The sequence below is a fragment of the Triticum urartu genome, chromosome 2A, assembly GCF_056163025.1.
Source record: "Triticum urartu cultivar PI428250 chromosome 2A, HENAU_Tu73, whole genome shotgun sequence".
Taxonomy (NCBI): domain Eukaryota; kingdom Viridiplantae; phylum Streptophyta; class Magnoliopsida; order Poales; family Poaceae; genus Triticum; species Triticum urartu.
In genome coordinates, this window is record NC_141874.1 from 188,185,835 (window position 1) to 188,198,966 (window position 13,132).

Sequence of the window (13,132 nt, forward strand, 5' to 3'; positions counted from 1 at the left end):
CACTGCTGAATCTGAATACATTGCTGCTGGATCTTGCTGCGCTTAGCTTCTGTGGATGAAACAAACACTCAAGGATTATGGCATTCATCTGAAGCAAGTGCCACTTTACTGCGACAACGAAAGCGCCATCAAGATTGCCAACAACCCAGTTCAGCACTCGAAGACAAAGCACATTGAAATTCGTCATCACTTTCTCAGAGATCATGTTGTGAAGGAAGACATTGATATCATACACGTCAACACTAAAGAGCAATTGGCAGATATCTTCACAAAGCCCTTGGATGAGAAGAGATTTTGCAAGTTACGGTGTGAGCTAAATATCTTGGAATCCTCAAATGTCCTGTGATCAGGCACACATCCTAACACTTAAGCATATTGATGACTTAGATGTGCAACACACAAAGTAGCGTATATCTTCAAACAATGAAGACATACATTCTAAGTGTGAATACATTAATGTGGAATTTGACTTCGGAGCGCCACGATAATTGTGCGCCGTGTCTGGGTCTAATACTTCCTATACGGTGGGTAACGCCACCACCAAACGTTCCATTTTGAAGCGTTTCTCACATGGCATTACCTCTCAATGTCTTCACAATTGGTTTGGTTTAATTCTCAATATGTCTTCATGATTATCTTCACTTCGTTGATTATATGGATATATATGTATTGATGTTCTGTCCTCTACAGCATTCACTTATAGCTATGTCTTCTTGATTGAATCTTTTGAACTAAGTGAATGTGATCGGACCCTAACCTCTCTATGCTTTTTATCTCAAACTCTATCTCTCCAAGTCATATGCATTCTGTTGAAACTGTCGAATGTCTTCCCTGTGTCCTTGTCAGCCGAAGACATTAAGACAACCATAAAAGTCCGTTTTTAATGCTCATTCCTCCACATAAGATCCGGAGAAGCAGGAACGACCGTCCGACAATTTAGGCGTGCGTGGGACATGGAACAAATCCCAATCTTCCTCTAACTGGCCACGCGTGCCTCAAATGCGAACCGCCAGGGGCACCTGCGTAATAGCGCTGTGCCGCCTCTATCCCTATAAATACATGATTCACTGCGGTCATTATCTCCTTCTTCCACCCTCGCACGAACCCTAGCGCCACCGCTAGCACTCGACGACGCCGGCGACGACGCGCTTCACTGCCGCAACCTCTCCGACGCCGTTTTCACGCCGACCGCGGACATCGCTCTCTCCGCCGTCGCCGTAGGTGTCTTCCGTCGCCAAGTTAGGGCACGGAGGATTGAACTGCTCGTCTCAACTCTCACTTCGTCTAGCAGTTCCAAGTGTGGTAAATAAAACCTCTTTTTACAGCTTCTTTTGATCCTACAGTTCAGTCACTTTCTGCCATAAGAAGTTTCTCTTCACACCAGTTAAATCTCTCGCTGCATCTCATAACATGCCTAGTATATTCACTTGTGCTTCATAAAGTAGTTAGATTCCTCACTTGTACTGATCTATGGGTTCGTACAAATCTGGAACCAACTTCTTATCTATAAGTGAATGTCTTCGCATAATGAGGTCAATGTCTTCTAAACCGATTTATCTTCAAAATCTTCTGAGAATGCATATGACCTCTTCCCCTTCCCTCGCACCTTAATGCTGTCACAGGTACATGTCCGTGGGAGAATCCTTTGATTCTCATAGTCTGCATTCATTTGCAGAGTACTTGCAGCATCACATCAACTCGCCTGAAGCCAGTTCTTGCAAAAGGAATCCTTTGAAGCCTTTGAACATCTTGAAGCCTTGCAAGTTATTCATGGCTTCAGAAACAGTAGCAAGGAAGGGAGGAAGACAGCGACGTGGTGAAACATCCAAAGATCTGCCTGATGAATTGGCAGAGATGTACAAAACTGATCCTGAAGAAAGCTATGGTCAGCGCAAGACACGAATCCAATGGATTCGAAGATATTGGGCAGAGCAATGGTTCCACTACCGCTTCGTCACTCAGGAATATGCGGAGAAGTGCGCCATCAAGAGACCGTGGGGAGATGTATTATACAAAAATCTCGTACCCAAGTCCAGAGACGAAGCCATTGCTCAAGGCTTCTATCCATGCATGGTGAGAGGACCACAGCCAGCTGAGGCACATCCGTCATCACTTCTCTGGTGCCGCGATGATGATCTCTTCAAGCGCAACTTTCAGTTTGCACAACAGTCAGCGAAGATAAACAAGAAGAAATTTGGGCTTGACTTCAACCCTGGTCCCTCCTCACCAAGGGCAGATGGCACACGCAACGCCGATCCCAATATCATCGGGCCGTATGCCAATCTTGCTGGCCTCATCACTCGCATCCTAGTCCAAGGGACTGCTGTGAATGACCCTCCAGCAGATACTGAGTCAGATGACGCCCCTGCTACTCCGAAGCCAAAGCAGAAGAAGCCAAAAGCTCCAAAAGCTTCAAAGCCAGCCGCTTCTCCCAAGATAGCAAGAGTGAAGCCTTTAGCAACTGCACCTCCTGAATCCAGTGTGCAGTCAGAAGGCTTATCACGAGTATCCAAGCCCCAAGAAGCCAAGAAGCCTCAGCCACTCACAGGCAAAGAGCTCACAGCTGCTGACATTCTGCGCTGCGAAGCCATTGATCTCTCAAGCGATGAAGATCTTGGAGATGATGCTCTTGAGCAGCTCATCAAAAGCAAGGAGGAGGCTGAAATCTTCAACAATCTGCCTCTGTTTGATGTCGCCATCATCCACAACTTCATCGATGAATGGTTTGACACACCAGACATAAGCTTCAATGATCTGCAGCTACCCATAGGCCTCAGTGTTGCCTTTCAAGGTGCAATCGCTTCAGAACTTGCAATAGCCCAGCGAATTGTAGAACTGAAGCAGAAAATTGATTATGAAAAGGCTCAATTCAAGAAGCACGTGGCCAAGCTCAGTGTGCAAGAAGTGAAAAGCTTCAAAACTATGTTGCATGAGCTGAAAGAGAGTTTCGTGAAGACGCGTGCTGAAGCTCAAGGCTCGCGAGAACGCATGAAGACTTTGGCTGATCACTGCGTGCAGGCCTACAATGAGGCAGAAAAGCGCAAGGCACTTGGGCGTCCCGGCATTGACCCCAGGATGGCCGCGAAGAAGAAAAAGAAGGCATCTGTGCCCGAACCTGAAGCGCCAAGGTCAGAACCTGATGCTCCGATTGTCTTCCCCGCTGCAACGACTGGTTCAAAGCCCAAGAGTCGATCAATCGCCTCACAGCACAAGAAGACACGGACTGCAGAGGCTAAAGCTATGAAGAGAAAACATTCTGAAGCCTCTCCTTCTGAACCCATTATCAAGAAGCGCAAGACCAAGAAATCTCGGGCTGCTCCCACAGAGCCCCTGATAGTTGAACCACTCTGCGTCCGCTATCCTGACGCAGATCGTCAGATGGCTGTGCATGAGCCTGGTTACATAGAGGCTCCGCACGCTGAAGACATTCCAGCAGCCAACCCTAATGCTGCTGAAGACATTGGTCCCCAAGACAATGTGCAAGGTGATGCAGCCCTTCCTCAGCTTGAGACAAGCGAACAGATCAGTATTGATCATCCATTGACGCCAATCACACAAGATGCGTCGTGGGCAGATCGCCCACAGGAGGAAGATGAGCTCCAACCCACTTCAACTCCACCGGCGCCTACCCTCCATAGGCTTCGCAGAGGGCCAAGGGCTCAGGGTGTTGAAGACATTCCGGCTGCATCAGCCGAAGAGCAAGCAGAAATACCACAAGCTCCAACTCCCCCGCACCAACAAGAAGCAGTTCTCAAGGAGAACGTGCCTGAAGCTGAAAATGTTGAGGCTGCCACAAACAACGCCGAAGCAAATGTGGAGCCCTCCCCAACAACAGCTTCAGAAGACACCGAAGCTACTGCTCCTGAATATTCTGTGCCTGAGTCTGCTGCCGGACCACAATTCCACTATCATATTGCGCACAGGCCCCAGGTCCAGAAGCCGATCCCACGACTACCAAGGTTCCCAGGTCCTGCATCAGCTCCTGGTTCCTTCAACATCAACGGCTTCAGGGCAGATAACACGTTTTTGACCGCTCCAAGAACCCTTATTCAAGGGAACGGATTGTATCAGATAGGTTCTGGAGCCATCAACAGCGCAGCTATTATTCATGCATCCTTTACAACCAAGGCCGCATCTTTCCTCACAAGCGCCTTGAGGTTGAAGCTGTTGCAGGTCTGCCTGGTCTGGAAGAAGCACTGGATTGCTTCAAGCAAGTGGGGTTGCTGCCATTTATCACTGACGAAGAGCACTGGAACGAAGAGCTTCTGCTCCAGTTCTATGCCACTTTGCATATCAAAGGCTATAACAGAGACCCGAAGACATGGATCCTGGAGTGGATGACAGGCAATATCCATCATGAAGCCAATGCTTTCGACCTAATTGAGCTTACCGGCCTTCCCACTCCTGGCGAATTCTTTGAAGAAGGGTGCCAACTCCATGCTGAAGCCATTGAAAGCATATTTCAGTGTCCTGAGCCAGATATGAGTCAGATGCTCTCAATGATGAAGCCATTTCCTCCAAATGCACCCTATCCAACTAGGTTCTTCGTTGAAGACTTAGAGTACCTGCCCAAAACAATATATCACATCATAAGGCGGACTCTCTGGCCAGTCAAGGGACACTCTCGATATGCAACGATTGATGGTGCAATGAAGACTCTCATCTTCTGCATTCTTCACGGCAAATGCTTCAATACACAGGATCTCTTCATCCGTCAATTTGCAGCGTCTGCTTCAGAACTGTTTGGCTTAAAGTTTTATGCTCCTTGGGTTATGAGGCTGATCAAGCTTCACTCTGCAATCTCCTATCAACCCTCCGCCCGCAATCATAAGATATTTTTGCCCGACATGGACACATCTGCTGAAGCAATATATCCAGAGCCGGCCAAGCAACCACTAAGTCTTCAGAATGCAGAACACCAGAGCTTCACTCAAAATATTGAAGGTGTTGAAGCTCTCTCCCGAGTGTATCCAATGGCTGGCACCACACGTGCCCCTGCATCAACTGAAGCCACCAACAGCATAGCTGCAAAGAGACCCAAGAAGCGCGCTCGTGCACTCAATGACAGAGAGCTTCTTGTGGCTCTTCACCAAAAGCAAGATAGGCATCACGACTGGCTCAAGAGGCAGATGAAAAGCATCATGCAAGAAGTCAATCGCATCAGAAATCTGGCAACCAAGAATGCATTTGTCACACACGAGACCTGTCGCCGCACTTGGAAGGGCCTCACTATGATGTGCCCTGAAGCTGAACTGCATGAGGATGGCTTCACAGAGCACTTCAAATTTGACTCCACGCCTCCAAGAAGAGCGGTGATGCGCAGCACACCATCACTTGAAGAGTCAGAGTTCTCTTCTTCTGCTGCCACCGTGTCTGCCCGGATCATTGAAGAAGAAGACGACGCGACATCATCTCCACCTGCTTCAAAGCGCGTTGAATCTGCACCAAGCTCGTCTGCACCACCGACAAACAACTCCACCGACCCTGCTGCGCCTGGGAACGCGTAGAAACCTCTATGTCTTCAAACCTTTTTGGTCATCACTGACAAAAGGGGGAGAAGCATATGATGGTTATAGTCTTCAAGCGGGTCACTATGGGAGGGTGCCTTCATATTTTTGCTATATTTTGCTTCGTGCTTACAACTCCCGTTCTTTGGCTACATTTGCTTCATTGAGTTGTAACACTTAGCCCTGATGGTCGTCTGCTACCTGTTTGTCACTCCGTTTTGCGAAGATAAATTCCGCATGTGCGATGATAAATTCCGCACTCATCTCTTACTGCAGACGTCCATTCTCCATTATGCATGACATTATCTTCATATACTTTCACATGCATAGTGGATTGTCATCATAAGTTGAAGTGGATCTCCACAAAGTACAACCTGCCATGTGCATTTGCATTCAAAAGGCAAATTACTTATATGCACATCTTCAGGGGGAGCCCTTGCAACTTATGAAGACAAATTCCTTTACTATTTCACAAATTATGTTCCCCGTTGAAAACTTCAACTAGTTTGTCATCAATCACCAAAAAGGGGGAGATTGTAAGTGCATCTAGTGCCACCCCTAGTTGGTTTTGGAGTATTGACGACAAACCTAGTTGAGGGACTAATGTGTTTGTGAGAATTGCAGGAAAACACAGGTAGAAGTCCCTCATTGATTCGGTTTTACTACCAGAGATGACCCCTAAAAATGTACGAAGACATTGAAGACAATGGTGGTTTATGAAGATATTCATACTGAAGACAATGACAGGAGAAGACTTCCTATGAAGCTTTTGGAACTCAAAGACCTAGATCCTTCGTAGTTTTATTTCATTCATGTTGTGTCATAGGAACCACCGTACTGTTAAGTGGGGTCAAAGAGAACCAGTCAGAATGACTGAAGTGATGCCTAATTCAAATCCTATGTCTTCGAGCGAAGACTTTGAGAGAAAATCTTGTCCAGAGTCAGACAAGTCAGCTTTACTTGTAGCCCAAGTAAAGTTGTCGTGTGAGTTCAAAATTCGACCGTTGGTACACGTGTCAGTTCCTTAGTGACCCAGGGTCATTTCGGACAGATCAGGTCGGGTTGCCAAGTGGCTATAAATAGTTCACCCCCCACAACCATAAACGGTTGGCTGCTCAGATTTCAGTGCACGGCTTTTGTCGTTTAAGAGCAACCCACCTCGAAGCCTTTGAAAAAAAATTCCCAGTGAGGAGAAAAGCCCTAACCACCCAGAGCCAGAGAAAATTGGGCATCACTTAAGTCTTCGTGTCTGTGTGATCTGAAGACTTATTACACTTGAGGACTGTGCATCCTCCAGACGGTTAGGCGTCGCGTTCAGAGCATCCAAGAGAAATTGTGGATTGCCAGTGAACGAAGTCTGTGAAGGTTTGGGAGTCTACCTTGAAGACTTACCTGAGTGATTGGGCGAGGTCTGTGTGACCTTAGCTCAAGGAGAAAACGGTGAGGACTGGGTGTCTTGGACTAAGTGTCCTTGACTGGGTGTCCGGGACTGTGTGTCCTTTGGTTTAAATACCTAGCCGCTCCAACCAGACGTACAGTTGTCACAGCAACTGGAACTGGTCGAACAAATCATTGTCTTCAACGCATCGCTGGTTTCATCTTCACTTCCTCTCACTTACAGTTATTCATTGTGAAGCCATTGCATGCTTGCTTTATCTTTTGTCTTCACAACATGAATGTATGATCTGTTTGGCTTCATAACTTCTTCCTACCTGATCCTTATTACACTGAAGCTTTTGTCACTGCGCTTTCACTTTATTGAATACTTGACCATGGCTTGCCTAGTGTAATCTAACTTCCGCTGTATAGTAATAGGCATAATCTTCACTGTTTGTCTTCATAACTCTCACTTTTGAAGACTTTCATAAAAATCGCCTATTCACCCCCCCCCCCTCTAGTCGATATAACGCACTTTCAGCCCTTGGTGCGGAGGGACCAGGGTTGAAGTCTAACCCAAATTTCTTCTTGTTCAGCTTCACTGATTGTTGAGCAAACTGGAAGTTGCACTTGAACAGATTGTCGTCACGACACCAGAGTAGTGACAACGGATGTGCATCATCAGGCTGTGGTCCTCGGACCATGCATGGGTAGAAGCCTTGAGCAATGGCTTCATCTCTGGTCCTGGGTATGAGATTCTTGAAACGGATGTCCCCCCATGGTCTCCTGATGGCACTTTTCTCAGCATACTCCTAGGTGACGAAGCGGTATTTGAACCATTGTTCTGCCCAATAGCGTCGAATCCATTGGATTCGAGTCTTGCGCTGCCCATAGTTCTCTTCAGGATCTGTTTTATACATTTCTGCCAGGTCTTCAGGAAGAACTTTGGAAGTTCCTTCACGTCTCTGTCTGCCCCCCTTCCTTGCTGCTGCTTCTGAAGCCATAAACTTTAACTTGAAAGGCTTCAAAGCTTTCAAAGGCTTCAAAGACTTTCTTTTGCTGGACCAACAGGAACTGGCTTCAAGAGAGTTTATGTGATGCTGTAGGAATTCTGCAAATGAATGCAGACTATGAGAACCGAAGGATTCTCCCACGGACATTTACCTGTGACAGCATTAAGGTGCGAGGAAAGGGGAAGAGGTCATATGCATTCTCAGAAGGTTTTGAAGATTAATCAGTTTAGAAGACATTGACCTCATCGTGCGAAGACATTCACTCATAGATAAGAAGTTGGTTCCAGATTTGTACGAACCCACAGATCACTACAAGTGAGGAATCTAACTACTTCATGAAGCACAAGTGAATATACTAAGCATGTTATGAGATGCAGATGGAGAGATCTATCTTATGTGAAGAGAAACTTCTTATGGTAGAAAGTGACAACCATGAGATCAAAAGAGGCTGTAAAAAGAAGTTTTATTTACCACACTTGGAACTGCTAGACGGAAGTGGGAGATGATGCCGAGCAGTTCAGTCCTCCGTGCCCTAACTTGGCAACAGAAGACACCTACGGCGACGGCGGAGAGGACGATGTCCGCAGTCGGCGTGAGGACGGCGTCGGAGAAGTTGCGGCAGCGAAGCGCTTCGTCGCCGGCATCGTCGAGTGCTAGCGGTGGCGCTAGGGTTCGTGCGAGGGTGGAAGAAGGAGATAATGACCGCGGTAAGTGTGAATTTATAGGCTCAGGGGCGGCACTGTGCTATTACACAGGTGCCCCTGGCGATTCGCATCTGAGAAACGCGTGTGGGTTTGTTCTACGTCCCACGCATGCCTGGATTGTCGGGCGGTCGTTCCTACTTCTCCGGATTTTATGTGGAGGAATGAGCATTGAAAACGGACTTTATGGTTGTCTCTATATCTTCTGCTGACTAGGACGCAGTGAAGACATTCAACAGTTTCAATAGAATGCATATGACTTGGAGAGACAGAGTTTGAGATAGAAAGCATAGAGAGATTAGGGTCCGATCACATTCACTTAGTTCAAAAGATTCAACCAAGAAGACATAGCTATAAGTGAATGCTGTAGAGGACAGAACACTAGTATGTATATATCTATATAATCAACGTAGTGAAGATGATCATGAATACATGTTAAGTTCGAAGCCAAACCAAATGTGAAGATATTGCAAGGTAACGCCATGAGTGAAACACTTCAAAATAGAACATTTGGTGGTGGCGTTACCCACCGTATAGGAAGTATTAGACCCAGACACGGCGCACAAGTATCGTGGCGCTTCGAAGTCAAATTCCACATTAATGTATTCACACTTAGAATGTATGTCTTCATTGATTGAAGATATACTTTACTTTGTGTGTTGCACATCTAAGTCATCAATATGCAAAGTGTTAGGATGTGTGCCTGATCACAGGACATTTGAGGATTCCAAGATATTTAGCTCACACCGTAACTTGCAAAATCTCTTCTCATCCAAGGGCTTGGTGAAGATATCTGCCAATTGCTCTTCAGTGTTGACGTGTATGATATCAATGTCTTCCTTCACAACATGATCTCTGAGAAAGTGATGACGAATTTCAATGTGCTTTGTCTTCGAGTGCTGAACTGGGTTGTTGGCAATCTTGATGGCGCTTTCGTTGTCGCAGTAAAGTGGCACTTGCTTCAGATGAATGCCATAGTCCTTGAGTGTTTGCTTCATCCACAGAAGCTGAGCGCAGCAAGATCCAACAGCAATGTATTCAGATTCAGAAGTGGAGAGAGATACACAGTTCTGCTTCTTTGAAGACCAACATACAAGTGATCGTCCCAGAAAGTGACATGTGCCTGATGTAGACTTGCGATCAACTTTGTCACCAGCATAATCAGCATCCGAAAATCCAACCAAATCAAACTCTGAGCCCTTTGGATACCATAATCCTAGAGTTGGGGTGTGAGCCAAATATCGAAGAATTCGCTTCACAGCTAAGTGATGCGAGCACACATGCAAACACTAAGCATAATATCTGACCTAGATGCACATAAATAAAGCAAAGAACCAATCATGGAGCGGTATACCTTTTGATCAAACTCTTTACCATTGTCGTCGGGACCTAGATGATGTTTGGCTGGCATTGGTGTTGTGAAGCCTTTGCAGTCTTGCATACCGAACTTCTTCAGGCAATCTTTGAGATACTTCTCTTGAGATATGAAGATGCCATTGCGTTGTTGTCGTATCTGAAGACCAAGGAAGAACTTCAGCTCCCCCATCATGGACATCTGATATTGCTCTTGCATCATATATCCAAACTCTTCATTGTACTTCTGATTGGTGCAGCCGAAGATAATGTCATCCACATATATTTGGCACACAAACAGTTCACCATCATATGTCTTCGTGAAAAGAGTGGGATCCAGGGAACCAGGTATGAAGCCTTTGCTCTTCAGGAAGTATTTGAGTGTGTCATACCATGCCCTAGGGGCTTGTTTGAGGCCATACAGTGCCTTGTTGAGTTTGTATACCATGTCAGGATGTTTTGGATTTTCAAAGCCAGGCGGTTGTGCAACATACACTTCTTCTTCAATCTTGCCATTGAGAAAGGCACTTTTCACATCCATTTGATATAGAAGTATGTTATGCTGATTTGCATAGGCAAGCAGTATGCGTATGGCTTCAAGCCTAGCCACAGGAGCAAATGTTTCATCGAAGTCAATGCCCTCCACTTGAGTATATCCTTGAGCAACGAGACGAGCTTTGTTTCTGACAACTTGACCATGCTCATCTTATTTGTTGCGATATATCCATTTGGTGCCTATTATGTTGTGCTTCTGTGGATCAGGACGCTTGACCAGCTCCCATACATTATTCAGCTCAAACTGTTGAAGCTCTTCTTACATAGCTTGAATCCATTCAGGTTCCATGAAGGCTTCTTCAACTTTCTTGGGTTCTGATATTGATACGAATGCGAAGTGCCCACAGAAATTTGCTAGCTGAGTTGCCCTTGAACGAGTGAGTGGACCAGGTGCATTGATGCTGTCAATTATTCTGTCAATCTACACTTCATTGGCAACACGAGGATGTACAGGGCGAAGACTTTGCTCTTGCTGATCTGTGTTGTTGTTGGGAGGAATGTCTTCAGGCTGAGCATTGTCTTCATGTTGATCAGGTGCTGAGATGATAAGTTCTTCTTCAGGACGAGCTTCAGAAGGTATAATCTCTCCAGTTCCTATAAGTTTGATTGATTCACTAGCTGGAACTTCATCTAGCACATTTGGCAGTTGCTCTCTTTGTGAACCATTTGTCTCATCGAACCGCACATCCACTGTTTCTACCACTTTATAATGAAAGAGATTGAAGACTCTGTAGGAGTGCGAATCCTTTCCATATCCAAGCATAAAACCCTCATGTGCTTTTGGTGCAAACTTTGAGGTGTGGTGTGGGTCCTTGATCCAGCATCTTGCGCCAAATACTCTGAAGTAACTGACATTTGGCTTCTTGTCAGTTAGGAGTTCATAAGATGTCTTGTTCAGAAACTTGTGAAGATAAACACGATTGATTGTGTGGCAAGCAGTGTCAATGGCTTCAGTTCAGAATTTTCTTGGAGTCTTGTATTCATCTAGCATCGTTCTGGCCATCTCAATGAGTGTTCTGTTCTTGCGTTCGACGACGCCATTCTGCTGTGGCGTGTACGGAGCTGAGAATTCATGTGTGATGCCCAAGGTATCAAGATAAGTATCAAGGCCAGTGTTCTTGAATTCACTGCCATTGTCACTTCTGATGTGCTTTATCTTGGCGCCAAAATTGTTCATAGCTCGATTGGCGAAGCGTCTGAAGACATCCTGCACTTCAGTCTTGTAAAGGATTATGTGCACCCAAGTATATCTAGAGTAATCATCAACAATGACGAAGCCATAGAGGCAAGTAGTAGTAGTAAAAGTTGAGTAGTGAGTGGGACCGAAAAGGTCCATGTGAAGCAGTTCGAAGGGTTGTGTAGTAGTCATGATTGTCTTCGAAGGATGTTTTGCCCTTGTCATCTTCCCTGCTTCACAGGCATCGCATAAGTGATCTTTCTTGAACTTGACGCCCTCGATGCCTATGACATGCTTCTTCTTCGCAGGGGTGTGGAGGTTCCTCATGCCAGCATGCCCAAGCCTTCGATGCCAAAGCCAGCATTCTGAAGCTTTTGCAAGAAGACATACTGCAAGTTGTGGCCCTGCTGAGAAATCTACCACGTACAGATCATCTTTTCGATACCCTTCAAACACTAGAGACTTGTCAGATTCCATTAGTACTAGGCAACGATATTTTCCAAACATTACTATCATGTTCAAATCGCAAAGCATTGAGACAGACATTAAGTTAAAGCCAAGGGATTCAACAAGCATGACTTTATCCATGTGCTGATCCTTTGATATTGCAACTCTACCTAGACCCAATACCTTACTTTTACCAGTGTCAGCAAATGTGATGTGGCTTTTGTCGGATGGACGTAAGGTTGAGTCCATAAGAAGGCTTCTTTTGCCAGTCATGTGATTTGTACACCCACTGTCAATAATCCATTCTGAAGACTTTGAAGTCGCTGGTGTCGTACCCTACAGTGCAGTTAGGGGGATAGGCTTCATGAAGAGAATTGTGAAGCAAAAACATTTGACGAACCAGTGGGTTATGAAAACTTAGATCCAGATTAGGACTAATAGGGAGAGTAGCATGCGGTTTAGGAACAAAGTACATAATGATGCCATTCGGGCATTTTATCTTGCGCCCTACAAGATTTTTAAGGTCCCCAGCAATAGCGTCAGAAGATTTTGTTTTTCTGCTGGAGACCTTTCCCTGCAAAAGAGAGTTAAGCTTTCTTAACCACCCACATCTTCAAGGGTGGCTTAGAAGCAATAAGTCTAAGTGCAGCATCTGAGAATTTTGGCTTTGAAGCCTTAGCAAACAGTCTTCCAGGTGGACAATAATACTCATAAGAATAAGCAAAATAATTTTTGGTCATATGAACATGACGGTTCGATGAATCGCTCTCATATTCATATGCCTGAGTATGGTTTCCCTGCAAAGCATTTGCGTTAGTGTGACTCAGGTGAGTCCTCTGTTTGTATGAAGCCTGTGGACCGTATGAAGCCTGTGGACCGTATGAAGCCTTTGGTTTGATGTTTGTCTTCTTCAAGTGAGGTGTCATGAAGACATTCACAGGAAGATTTTCCAGACACTTTTTCGGAACCCAGATCTTCTTCATAGGCGGTCCATTCCTGCAG